Raw genomic sequence first — 14,260 nt, 5'->3', positions numbered from 1 at the left:
ATGAAAAAATTAATTTAACTTAGTAATAGAAAAGAAATTAAAAAAAATTATTAGAAATTATCGTTTTTACAACCCTTTTAAAACCAAGGCATCACTGTGATGCATTTGCATGTCGTAAACATAGTTGTGTGGGTTTTTTATTCAACCGTTTTAAAAAATGAAGGTATCACTGTGACAGAATTGCAGATCGTAAAATTGCTTGTGTTGTTTTTTTTAAGCCACCACAAGACACAGCAGGTAGAATTGAAATTACCATTTCATTCTTATTACCTCGTCTCGTAGACCATATATAACGCAACAGTTTTTGTGAATGCATTAAGTCGTTGTGAAGAACTCAAAGTGTGAAGGGCTGTTTTCAGATAAAAAAAATATTTCAAAAAAAATAATAAGTGAAGTGACCATTCCAAATCAAAAAGTTTACAATGAATCCACCATCCTCTACACCACAAGATTAAGCAACTACATCAACAACTATCGAAAACCCAATGAGTCATATACCCAAGCATGATGTTACTGTTTTTGGTGTGTCTACTGATTTAACTGATCCTAATTTACCAACCCATCTGTTTATCTTGAGATATTATTTTTACTTTTGCGAACCTGCTAAAACAGAACAAAAAAAGTTTTCCCATAAATCATTCACTATTCAAGTACAAGATAAGTTGATTGGAATTTGGGAAAAACTTGGTATGTAAATAATGCTGAAAAAAAGTGTATTTAATAAATTGAATAAATAGCTTGACAAGTAGCAAGAGCAAATCAAGAGAAGAAACAACACCCAACAATTTACAGAGTGTGTTAAATCTCTGGAAGCATTTTTTTACATTGGAGCATGTAAATGCGATTTGAAGGCAGCTCCATGTGCATGCGGCTGGGTTCCCGAACGCCTCAAAGAGTTCATGCACGATCAACATAATCAGAGAAGACTATCAATGGATGCATTTCTGATGGAAACTGAAGCGCAAGGAGCAACGTCTATGTCATCAATGTCAATATACCAAGACCCCGATGATTCGACATACGCACCGCCACCGGTTCAAGAAGATATGGATAGAAGCACAAGTTCACAATACACAGAGAGATACGGTTGTTTTAACTTTGCCTTGGTATGTGACACATTTGGTGTGCCTGACAGAGTAGCATCAGCATTGGGAACCGCTCTTTTGAAAGATTTTAAAATTAAAGATAAGCATGGGACACCTCTCATCATGGATAAATCGAAAGTTCGCAGAGAAAAAGCGAAATGCAGACAAGAAGTGCTTCGTAAACTGTTAGATGATACCAATTTGTTAGCGTTTTCATTCGATGGCAGAAAAGATGATACTTTAACGATAGATAAAATTGATGAGAAATGTCATACTAGGATGGTAAAAGAACCTCATCTTGTTATTTTGAGACAACCAATTCTAAATTGATTGGTTACGTAAGACTGGAACATGAAGCCGCTGAATACAAAACAACCAAATTAAATGGTTTTTTCAACGATAAAAATATATCACTGGATGCATTAATTGGAATATGCACTGACGGTGAGCCAACAAACATTGGCCCACACGGTGGAATTATACGACGATTCGAATTGCTGTTAAAAAGACCATTGCATTGGTTCGCTTGCCTTCTACACTTCAACGAACTTCCGTTTCGGCATTTGTTTGAAGCTTTCGATAAATCAACCAGCACTGGACCAAGATCGGCAACCGGAAAACTGAGCCGTCAAATCGAAACTTGTGAAACTCTTCCAGTAAGTTATTGCTATCACTTATTTATTATAATCGTCAACCATTTTTAATTATTTTATTATTATATATTTTCATGTGGTGGACGGCTTCCAGAAAATTGAGTTGCAAAATATGCCCCCTGCTCCAGAAAAAATTGCATTTTCCACCGATTCGAAGTACTTATACGACATGGCCCATGCAATTTCTAGCGGCGTGGTTCCGGTGGATCTGGCTAACATCAAACCAGGGAAAATTGTACATTCTCGGTGGCTCACCAAGGCCGCTAGATTATTGCGATTATATGTGACAACGGAAAATCCAGATGCAAATTTAAGAATTCTGGTTGAATTTATAATTAAATGTTATGTGCCAATGTACTTCAATATCAAGTATTACAGCTCTGTCGTGTACGGCAGTGCATTATTTTTCAAGTTCATTGGCTGGTCACGATTTATAGAACCTCGTTTACGCAAAATTGCCAATCAAGTAATTAAAGATAATTCATATTATGCGCATTCGGAAAATATCTTGTTACCAATGTTGTTTGATGATAGCAAAGAAAAGCGCGACTGTGCCATCAAGAAAATTCTACGCTATCGAACCGATGTTGACGAGCCAATGGAACTGAGAGTTTATAAAAAACCAGATATAAACTTTAATTGCACAAGTTATACGGAAATGATCAATTTGAATGATATAAAAATCGTATTTGAACCACCATTCACGAGAAGTGTTCCGTACGATACATTGAAAGAATATTTAAATCAAGATGATTCACCCTTTAATGATCCAATAATTCCATCACACATACAAGGAACGGAGCGACATATTCAATTGCTAGCTAGCGTATCCAAACGGGTTATGCCGGAAAATGTAGAGGCTGTTATGGCGACGACATTAGAGAGCCCCGCGAAATTCCCCAGACTTGAAAGTAAAAAAGACTTCAAACAATAATTTTTTTAGTTTCTTTTCTATAACTCACTTAAATTAATTTTTTCATTTACATATGTTCTGACTAAATAAATTCCCTTAAGAGAAAAAATTGATATTATTATAAATAAATAATAAATATTATTATAAATAAATAAATAAAAATAAAGAAAAAAAACATAGCCATTTAGCTGATTTTTTCATGTAAAGTGCAAAACCGGCGATTTTTTTAAATGTGTGTATGGTGAACCCCCAGGGGGGTTCCAGGGGGTGTGCCACTGGCATCCGTGGGACGGGCCTCCAAAGTTAGTGGGGGTCGGTCATACATTTGGACTCGATTGGAGCACTCTAAATGGGTCAATGTGGGATTTTTAAAAATTTCCCCCTACCCAAAAGTTCGACCCAATTGGGGGACATCAGAATTCGTTTTAGAGGTATGGTTCCTTCGGCAAAGTTTCTTATTTTGATCCCTAGAATATGATTTTCACAGAGCAATGGGCAATTTTTTTGCCTCCTCACAAATCGACCCGAGATATCGCCATAAAAGTGGACCAGGGGTGACTCTAGCATGTGTAATGAGTATTTTAAAAGGGAGTGGGCCTTAGTTCTATAGGTGGCCGCCTTTTCGAGATATCGCCATAAATGTGGACCAGGGGTGACTCTAGAATGCATTTGTACGATATGGGTATCAAATGAAAGGTGTTAATGATTATTTAAAATGGAGTGCGACTTAGTTCTATAGGTGGACGCCTTTTCGAGATATCGCCATAAAGGTGGACCAGGGGTCACTATAATGTGTTTGTACGATATGGGTATAAAATTAAAGGTATTAATAAGGGTTTCAAAAGGGAGTGGCCCTTAGTTGTATATGTGAAGGCGTTTTCGAGATCTCGACCAAAATGTGGACCAGGGTGACCCAGAACATTATCTGTCGGGTACCGCTAATTTATTTATATATATAATACCACGAACAGTATTCCTGCCATGAGTCCAAGGGCTTTTGATTTCGCCCTGCAGAACTGTTTCATTTTCTTCTACTTAGTATGGTAGGTGTCACACCCATTTTACAAAGTTTTTTCTAAAGTTATATTTTGCGTCAATAAACCAATCCAATTACCATGTTTCATTACTTTTTTCATATTTGGTATAGAATTATGGCATTTTTTTCATTTTTCGTAATTTTCGATATCGAAAAAGTGGGCGCGGTCATAGTCGGATTTCGTCCATTTTTTACACCAAGATAAAGGGAGTTCAGATAAGTACGTGAACTAAGTTTAGTAAGATATATCGATTTTTGCTCAAGTTATCGTGTTAACGGCCAAGCGGAAAGACAGACGGTCGACTGTGTGCAAAAACTGGGCGTGGCTTCAACCGATTTCGCCCATTTTCACAGAAAACAGTTATCGTCATAGAATCTATGCCCCTACCAAATTTCACAAGGATTGGTAACATTTTGTTCGACTTATGGCATTAAAAGTATTGTAGACAAATTAAATGAAAAAGGGCGGAGCCACGCCCGTTTTGGAATTTTCTTTTATTTTTGTATTTTATTGCACCATATCATTACTGGAGTTGAATGTTGACATAATTTACTTATATAGTAATTTTTGTTAAAATTTGACAAAAAATTTTTTTTTACACACATATAGGAATAGGAGTAACGTTCCAAATTTCATCATGATATCTTCAACGACTGTCAAATTACAGTTTTCAAAACTTTTAAATTACCTTCTTTTAAAAATGGGCGGTGCCAAGCCTATTGTCGAAACTTTTACTAATTTTCTATTTTGCGTCATAAGGTTAACCAACCTACCAAGTTTCATCGCTTTACCCGTCTTTGGTAATGAATTACCGCACTTTTTCCGTTTTTCGAAATTTTCGATATCGAAAAAGTGGGCGTGGTTATAGTCCCATTTCCTTCATTTTAAATAGCGATCTGAGATGAGCGTCCAGGAACCTACATACGAAATTTCATCAAGATACCTCAAAATTTACTCAAGGTATCGTGTTTACGGGCGGACGGACAGACGGATGGACGGACATGGCTAAATAAATGTCTTTTTTTCGCCCAGATCATTTTGATATATTGAATCTATATATATATCTATTTCGATTAGTTTATGCCGTTACGGATTACCGTTATGCCAACAAACTTAATATACTCTGTGAGCTCTGCTCAGGTGAGTATAACAACAAGAAACCCAGTGAAAAGAAATGGATATTTTTCCATTTTCCGGAGGATGCAGTAGTGGCTAAGAAATGGCTTCCAATTCCAGTGAAAGTGACTCGTCTTCGAGAAAAGTACTTAGATTCTTTATTTTATTTTAAAAAATAACTAAATAAGTTTAAATTACATATAAGTATTCAAATAAATAGTCTTATTATATAATTTTTTGTAAAGTCAATATTTTTATCATAGATATCTTATATGGTCCAAACACAGTGCGTCTTACTCACGAGTAATTTTTGATGTGGTATGTAAATTCATTAGTTGTGGCGGAGGAAATACGTCCACGATGTATTGTTTAACGCTTCTCCCAATAGTCGGCTGAATAATGTTGAGGTAACACTTCCCGTCGTATAACTCCGTTGTCTTCGACCAAAACATCTTGTTTGGGATCGCAAATGACGCCTTTTTGTACCCATAACAATAAAACTTCCGTATATGGCACAGCTCCTAATCGCATCAATTGTATGACAAACTTGTGTGAATCCTCATCACCTTTCAAAGCACGGATTTTTATTGAAGAGTGGCGTCAGAGCTTGACCGCCACGTAACTCATTCTCTAAAATATCCGAAACTGCACCAGCCAAAACTTCCATTGTATTTAGAGTGGGTCGGACGTAGAAATATATTTTATGTAGCATCAAATTCCCAGCATTCGGTTCTGATTGCAACAGTGCTAAAAGTATATAATGATCCTGTATTAAGCTCCTTAATGCTTAACTGAATGCTTGTACACATGTGTAGTATGATGAAAAGGGCAACTTTGTTATATTCAGTTTCCTCGCGTCCCCGTGTGGGTAATCTGTAACATGGTATAGTAAATGGATTGAATAAATATACAATTCTACTAAAACTTACATTTTATCAACTAATAAAGGTAATAGTCTAGTTGAGGGGTCGACTGCTAATACGCTACCAAAAATATCGAGAGAGGTGTCAAACGACGCGTCTTGACATCAATATTAATAATCCGAAGGCGGAAAATAAAAATTTTAACGCGTTCAAAAGATATTAACGAAAAACCGAAAAAGACTCGCGGGTACCTCCGAAACCGGGGGTCGGATACATAGTATTTTACGCAGAAAACCTTTCTGCGTTGGCGGCCTTCGGCCGCGCTTATAAAAAATGACCCTGGGCTACGCCATGCCAAGTCCGGGTGTGTGGTATAACCGTGGCTACCGCCACGGTGATGCACAATTCTTTTTGTGGGTACAAACACAACAACAACCACATGGAAATCGCCAACTTCAACAGCAAATATCTCCGGACAGAGATAAAATTTTTCTTTTCCGCCTTCGGATTAGTGTTCTCGAGATTAATACGCGTCTTTTTACATCCCACTCGATATTTTTGGTAGCGTATTAGCAGTCGACCCCTCAACTGGACTTTTACCCTAATAAATATTCATCATCTAAAATGTCTGCTTCTAATTCAGCAACTTTATCCTCTTTACTTTTCTACAAATACTTTCGAAGTGAATGAATGCGCAGCAGTGGCAGAATTTTGTCCTTATCTTCTTGATCAACCTTTAGTCGTTTTGCAGCCTCTTCGGTAGCTTTACGACTATACCTGGATTCCAATACTTTCCTGGTTTTACACTCATCTCGCTTCATCAATCAAGCCCAAACATACAAAATAGTCTTTAGATATGTTAAAATTATAGTTGATGGGACATTGTTTAGTAGAGTTGGCCGATAAGAACGATACACTTTTCTGATATATTTAGGTTAAAAACATTTTAGTTATAAAATGAAATTATTGATACAAAAAATTATTTACACAAAAACATGCTTGTATTTCGCATGAAAAACTATAGAACAGCATATCAACTTTTCGCTCAAGGGCCAACTGTGACGTATATGCGCAGAACGAAGCAATTTTGAACTCGTAAATGCGCAATCTTGTAAATTGATATGTGATTGTAAACTCTAAAGCTAAGGCCACACTGAGCTGCACTACACTGCGCTGCAAAATATTTTTCGCGTGTATTGTTATGGAACAATTCACACCTAGCGGCAGCAGCACTGCGCGGCGCGGCCATGAGCGGCAATGTTGATCAAATAGGCAAAAAAGTGAAGCGCCGCTGCCGCTACATGCCGCACCGCTTAGTGTGCACGCACTTTAACAAGTATCGCAACCCAAAAATCACAAACAGAAGATTACGCATTCACAAGTTCAAAATTGCTTCGTTCTGCGAATCTACGTCACACTTGACTGCTTGAGCGAATGAAAGAAAGAGAGAAAAAACAAGAGCTAAAGGTATGTAAAAATTCCCCATAAAACACTGCTGATCTTTTGTTTACATGCGCAATGCGCAATCTTGTTTGCGTGATTTGTGAGCGCAACCAACAGCTGATCGTTCAAAATTAGCACACACACAAACATTATTAATGGCCATATTACGAAAATCTTTAAGGGAATTCAAGCTACATTTTTAAACAGAAATAAATTGTAATAAATTTGGAATATATAGCATTTAGGACACCTTATTTGCAGTACTTAAGAGAATATGTTTGCTTATATTCAATTATTTAGCTATTTTTTCTAAATTTATCTTTAATATTGATATATAGATTGAAGGTATATTGATGCAATGCATTTCTGCTCTTCCCGTTGTTCTTCATTCCACTCCGTTCGAGTGCCTTCCTTTACTGCCTTCCTCTCTATTCGCAACAACCTAAATTTATGCTACCAAACTATATAGTAAACAATGATTACTATAATATTTAGATGAAAAATTGTTATCATGACCAAAAACCTTAAAATTTCATCGAACTAACAGACAACCGGCCACCGTGGTGTGAAGGTAGCGTGCTCCGCCTACCACACCGTATGCCCCGGGTTCACACCCGGGCAAAGCAACATCAAAATTTTAGAAATAAGGTTTTTCAATTAGAAGAAAATTTTTCTAAGCGGGATCGCCCCTCGGCAGTGTTTGGCAAGCGCTTGGGGTGTATTTCTGCCATGAAAAGCTCTCAGTGAAAACTCATCTGCCTTGCAGATGCCGTTCGGAGTCGGCATAAAACATGTATGTCCCGTCCGGCCAATTTGTAGGGAAAATCAAGAGGAGCACGACGCAAATTGGAAGAGATGCTCGGCCTTAGATCTCTTCGGAGGTTATCGCGCCTTACATTTATTTATTTAACAGACAACCCGTGATGCAGTTGACCAGACAGGTGAAGTCAATATTACAAAATGGAGTCTTATTTGACAATACTCGCCCTCACAAATTTAAATGTTGCTTCTTGACCCGATATTAAGACCTGATTTTTTGGTTTTAAACAGAACTATTTTGAGCTAGTAGGATAGATTGTTGTTATTGTAGCAGTGCTTCGCCCAATCCAACAGGTGCGACCACTCACAAATTGTAATCAATTCAGAAGAAAAAAATCCTGACGCACATTTATTCAGAAACAAATGAGAATTGCGACCTGCAAAATTTAAATATTAACCACAAACTAATCGAAAAAGTCAACACCATCAAATATTTTGGAATAAAATTAGATGATAAACTCAATTTCAATGAGCACGTTGATTATACAGTGTGAAAAATAGCTAAAAAATATATTTTACACAAAGAACCTGCAAATTTTTAAATAACAACTACAAGGTAATGGTTTATAGATCAATAAACGAACCACAGTTTATTTACTGCACGACTATATTTTTAATATTTCGAGATAGCTACAAGCTACAAAAGCAACAGAAAACCTATCAGAGACATGCTCTACGCTCTAAATTCGCTAAGTATTAGACATTAAGTTTTCTATTTTACTATGAAATTTATGAAGAACATAAAAGATGATATTTATAATATTATGCAAGGCTGCTAGACCTATTGCGTAGTCAATGCAAATAAAACAAGTTTATTCACTGTTACAGCCCAACGTTTCGCTAGTCATCCCAGCATTTTCAAGGGCGGAAACTATTTTCAACAACAAGCAAAAATTTTTTACATTATTAAAAAATACTAAATACAAGTTAATAGCACATATATATAGGTATAAAGTTAAAGAGTCAAGAAATGTTTAAAGTACATATATACACAAACATGTATTGAAGTAAAAACAACAACATCACTTACTTTAATTATATGTATTTTAAAACTTTAAAAACTAAGTTAGGGTCATCGGTACCACATATGTTGGCTATCAGTGTCATACTAAATTTGTTATAAAAACAAAGGGCAATTTGTGGCGATGTCTGCGGTGTCTTCTTTTTTGTTTATTGTGTTTTCTCTCTGCTGCATTATTCTCAAGCTTTCTAACGTGTATCGGGCTCTCGCACGTTTGTTTTTGTCTAACATTTTTGTATTCGCCAGATCAGCTTTATGCCCACTCGATGTGATATGCTGTTATAAGGCAGTATTGTTTCTGTGGTTCTTTATGTCCGATTCCTGTTCTGTTAGTCGAACGCCCAATGCTCGTTTCATAGTTCCTATGTTCAATTTGTTGCAGTCCTCATTCTCTTTTCCTTTACATGTGATCACCTACACCACGTTGTTTTGTTGTAGGGGTTCGATAGGGATATTTTTTGGTGTAAATATATTATTTAAGGTGTAGTTTGATTTGTATGTGAGAGATATGCTATACATCTCATTCATACAATTTTTTCTAAAGCTTTCGGTGAGTTTAGGTATATATGTAACGCTGTAAAATTGCTTCCTTTTATTTCCTGTTTCTGTTGTTGTTATTAGGTTTCGTTTTCGTCTATTTCCGGGCTTCGCTGTTTTATTAAATTTAATATCACGCTGTATGGATAATTATTGCTTTTCAAGACTTCTATTTTTTTTAGGACATTGGCATCCTGGAATCGCTCATGGCTTGCGGACGATGATAATTTGTCTGCGTACTTAAAGAGTAACATCAAATATGTAAGAGATATGCATTCTGTAAATACTCGAAGCAAAAATACATAATTTCAACCTACCTGATTATAAAACCGAAGCAGACAAATGTAACTTGTATTATAAGGGATTGAAATGATATAAGAGCTACCTAATGATTTCATATGCCAATAGATTAAAAAAAAAAATTGTATATTCATTGTAGAACACTACCAATTTAGTACTGTCCAAATGTATGCCTGCTAAGTATTGTGATATGAAGCGTGTTACGAGGCTGGCTATTTGGGGTGGTGAGGAGCGGCGGCAAGCAAGTATGCTTGCATCCCAGGCTAGCTCGTCAGATTGGGCGGGGTATTGCACCACCGTCCTCACCCGCAGCCACATGAACAAAAAGGTGTTCATACCTGCATATGTATTGAAAAGAAATAAAAAGCTGAAAAAGATATAAATAGACGTGAGGGGCAAAATTAAAAGGGGGAAAGCGAAAGGGGCAGAAAAATATGAAGGCCTTTCCTGTCGGCTAGAGTCTACCCTCACTCTCCAGCGCAGCTTGCGCTGAACCATGGGCGCTGTGTTGACTCCTGTTTCCTTAAAGCGCCCCAAACCTGACATTAATCTATCGGTCAATCACTTGGTCATTTTTTCCTACCACCCACCTTCACCTTACCTTACCACGCACAATCGCAGCACCAACACCAAGAAGTTGAATTTAGCCCTGCACGCTTAAAAGTTCACTATTTCATCCATACATTATTTATTTACAATCACAAATAAAAACTCTAGCAGAAATACCCTAATATTTATCTCGCTATCCAATCTGCTTAAAAACTATACAAAATGATAACTTCATATAAGCAACTACAAACATAGTTACAAATATATAGGTATTCACCCTTTGATAAATATTCAACTCCATAATTCAAAAAAAAAATCTAATAAACGACGGTTAAATACTATCCATATATGCTACGTATGTTGGGCAAAGCCAGTTATAAATTTTCCTACCACCTTAATGTGATATTCTACCAGCGCATATCTTAAAATCTAAAGATATGGTATTAAAACAAATCTCTTTAATGTATGCAATCCAAGACAAAGGCGAAACAAAAATGATGCAATACCCTAATCCCTGACCTACCACAAATGCGGAAGTAAATACAAAATCAAGTATATATCTAAGAAAAGTAGGTCATCAAAAAACTCTATAAAAAAAGCTTTGCAAGTATATATAAAAAAGTGTATGGACGTAAAACTATATGTAGATATGAATTCATGTGTGTACATATGTAGATATGTTCGTTTTTGCTTTACTTGGCAAATTCTCACTCTATTTTTTTCAAGATTAGGAATTTTAACCATTATACGTATCGCTTACCTGGTTCAATAATGACGCAATTGTAAAATATTAAGTTTTTGTGAAGCAAGTTTCAATATGTGCATCAACTAGAAAAATTTGCGAATGCAACAACGACGCAAGTGGTCTAGCGCGGAAACTATTTGTAATACAATTATAAAATTTATACACAGCAAAGATTAGTAGTATTTAAAGCTTTTTTGCGCGTTATCTCGAATCTTTAAAATTGACATTTGCGTCATTATTGAACCGGGGAAGCGATATGTACATACGTATATTATCATTCGAGGTGAACTCACCAATCTCACGTTCTCCAACGGCACCGCTGCAGTTGAGTGGTTTTGTTGAAAATGCTGAAAAAATACTCTTAACATGCATACATACGCTCACAGTAGCCACCCTCAGTCACTCAGCCAAGATCACTAGCTAGTGATCATTGGTAATGAGTGTTTGGTAATATTAATTATACCAACGTGATGGTAAAACGTAAAAATATTAAATAAAATGTATATTAACAAAAAAATCTTCTTGGTGCTGAAGGCACCCTATCATAAGCAATATCGGTGTACGGCTAGTAAAGAGGTATGCTGGCCGGAATTATTGTTGTAATCTTTTTTCAATAATCAAAAAAATAAAAAATAAAAATTTAAAATTCGACAATTTTTAGTTAAGAATACGTAGCCAAAAAAGGGAAACATGTGCGAAATAATGTGTGTGGTAAGGAATGATATCAAAAGAAGTAAAAAATGGAATGTCAAACCGAAAAAAAATAAAGAAAAGAAAATTAATAAACGAAAGGTAAAAAAAAAGATGGAAGCAAAAGTGCCACCATTAGGAAACATGGTGTTAAGGTGAAACTAAGAATTTTATATTTGAACCAAAAATGCTTGGCCCCTGAAATAGAATACCCCCTTTTGCCCGTTTCCTACCAAAATTATGTCCCTTAAATAACAAATGTAATAATATATGAAAAAAATTTATAAAAATATTAATATAATCGAGAGTGACGCAGGAACAGCCCCTCCCTCCGCCGGTGTTTGTTGTTTTTTGTGTTACCAAAGTATGTGAACTAGCCCAAAATAGAATAAATGTTGCTGTCAACTTTGTTGTGGTTGTTTCTGCCGTTTTTCTTTATTGTAGTTGCTCGTGTTGTCCGCTTTGTAGTTAGCGTTGTGCCGCCAGTCTAACAAAAATGATGCAATTGTTGCCGGGCGGTGTGTCGAACATATACAAACGTTAATGTAGTGGCAGTATACCAGTGCTTGTGGTTGCTGTTGCGCCGCCAATTTAACAAAGACCATGTAGGTGTTGTTAAGCGGTCTGTCGCCAATATAATGTAATTGTTGTTGGGCAGTATGTCGCCAATGTACGTGCCCAGTTGGTATTTTTTAAAGAAAAATCAATTGTGCGCTGATATTAAATACAAAAGAAAATCTATTTAGAAAATGCAAAGACAAAAGCGTATGTGTGTACATATGCATATACACAGTTGCCTATGGATTTCATGTCTGCATAGTCATATACTCATCTACATACATATATTTGTATGCGGAGGTGTATATGTCGATGCAAGTTTTCTTTTGGCTTCCTTGGGAGCGTAACGAAGCTTTTCCTTGCCCCGGTGCTTCTTCAATAAATGCTGGGGTATATTCGTCGTGTCCAAGGTCCGCTTACAATAAATTTGTATTTCGGGGCACCTTGCAAATCGTTTTGATATATAAATTCACTTTATTGCTTAACTCCTTAAACTATAATATAAAATGTATAAAAGATGCGTATGTATAATTCACTTCTTTTCATTCATTATTTATATTCATTATTTATGTGATTAATCGTGGGCTAACTGTCCCCCGTGTCCCGTTAGGGGCGTTCCGTTAGGACGCCTTGCTGGTCGCTGCCTGGGTATGTGTAAATGTATCTCGGTGACGCCTTTCGTCGGTGTGTTTCTCTAACGGTTAGCGACTGCGCTGTCCCTGCTGCGGCTTATGTCGGTGCGTCTACGTGAGTGTAGCTCTGGTATGGTTGACATCGCATGTTTGCGCCGTTCTGCTCCGGACAACGTCGTATGTTCGCGTGACTCTGCTGTGGTCAACGTCGTATGCTCATGTAATTCTTCTGCGACCAACGTCGTATGCTTGCGTGACTCTGCTGTGGCCAACGTTGTATTTATGTGTGACTCTGTTGCGGCCAACGTCGTGTATATGCGTAACTCTGCTGCGGTCAACGTCGTACGTTAGCGTATCTCTGCTGCGGCCAAGGTCAAATGTTAGCGTATCTCTGCTGCGGCCAACGTCGTATGTTAGCGTATTTCTGCTGCGGCCAACGTCGTATGTTAGCGTATCTCTGCTGCGGCCAACGTTGTATGCTTGCATGACTCTGTTGTGGCCAATGTCATATTTATGCGGGACTCTGCTGCCGAGGCTTATGGCGGTGGCGCGCGGACTCGTGATGTTGTGGACCTTCGCTAAGCAGGGAGTGAGCGTGGTCTAAGACGTTGTAGAGCGGTTAAAACCAGCTTACCCACAATCCTCAACCCACGGCTTCCTCCTATGAAGGAAACTGTCTTGCGATGGTTAAACCCGATACGCCTTTCAGATGCCCTTCAATTGCTGCTCAGGTGACAATCACAAACTTCGCGTCCCGTTAGGTGAGATACGTTAGCCACGGTACAGTAACGTTGTTGCGTTTCACTCCGATTCACGTCTACTGCGATTTTCCGACGTACTTCTGCCGCGGTTGACGTGTGGCTAAGCGCGGGATCACGATGCTGTAGTGGACGTTTGCTTACGAGGGAGCGAGCGTGGTCTTAAGCGTTGTAGAGCGGTTAAAACTAGCTTACCCACAATTCTTAGTCCTGCACTTTCTCCTATGAAACGCATTGGCTTGCAATGGTTAAAACCGATATGCCTTCCAGAACGCTTCAGTAGTAGCTCTAGTCGCAACCACAACCACGTGCTGATTGACTGTTGTCTTTTTGTGTTACCCTTTTCATAGCTAATGCTCTAGATGTTGCTAGCTTAGTTCGTTGCGATTCCATTGTTACGGTGGTGCTGTGGAGTGTTGCGGCAACTTGTTGTGCTAGTGATGTTTCAGAGACTTGTTTGTATTTCGTGTTGTGTTGGCTATGTTGCTGATCGTGTTCTTCTGTAGAGTTTTTAATTGTGTTGCCTTGTCTGTGGTACTGA

General features: G+C 37.5%; 1 protein-coding gene and 1 pseudogene across 11 annotated transcripts in view; one reads left to right on the top strand and one right to left on the bottom strand.

Annotated features, from left to right (window-relative positions):
- The window catches only part of nvd (neverland), a 2,324,292-nt gene that overhangs the window by 1,590,963 nt on the left and 719,069 nt on the right, over positions 1-14,260 (top strand). The window lies entirely within an intron of this gene.
- The window catches only part of LOC137240991 (ubiquitin carboxyl-terminal hydrolase isozyme L5-like), a 90,329-nt pseudogene continuing 81,012 nt past the window's right edge, over positions 4,944-14,260 (bottom strand).

The sequence above is a fragment of the Eurosta solidaginis genome, chromosome 1, assembly GCF_040869045.1.
Source record: "Eurosta solidaginis isolate ZX-2024a chromosome 1, ASM4086904v1, whole genome shotgun sequence".
In the NCBI taxonomy this organism is placed as follows: Eukaryota; Metazoa; Arthropoda; class Insecta; order Diptera; family Tephritidae; genus Eurosta; species Eurosta solidaginis.
Note: the sequence above shows the minus strand (reverse complement) of the source record. Positions and strands in the feature narration are given on the sequence as shown.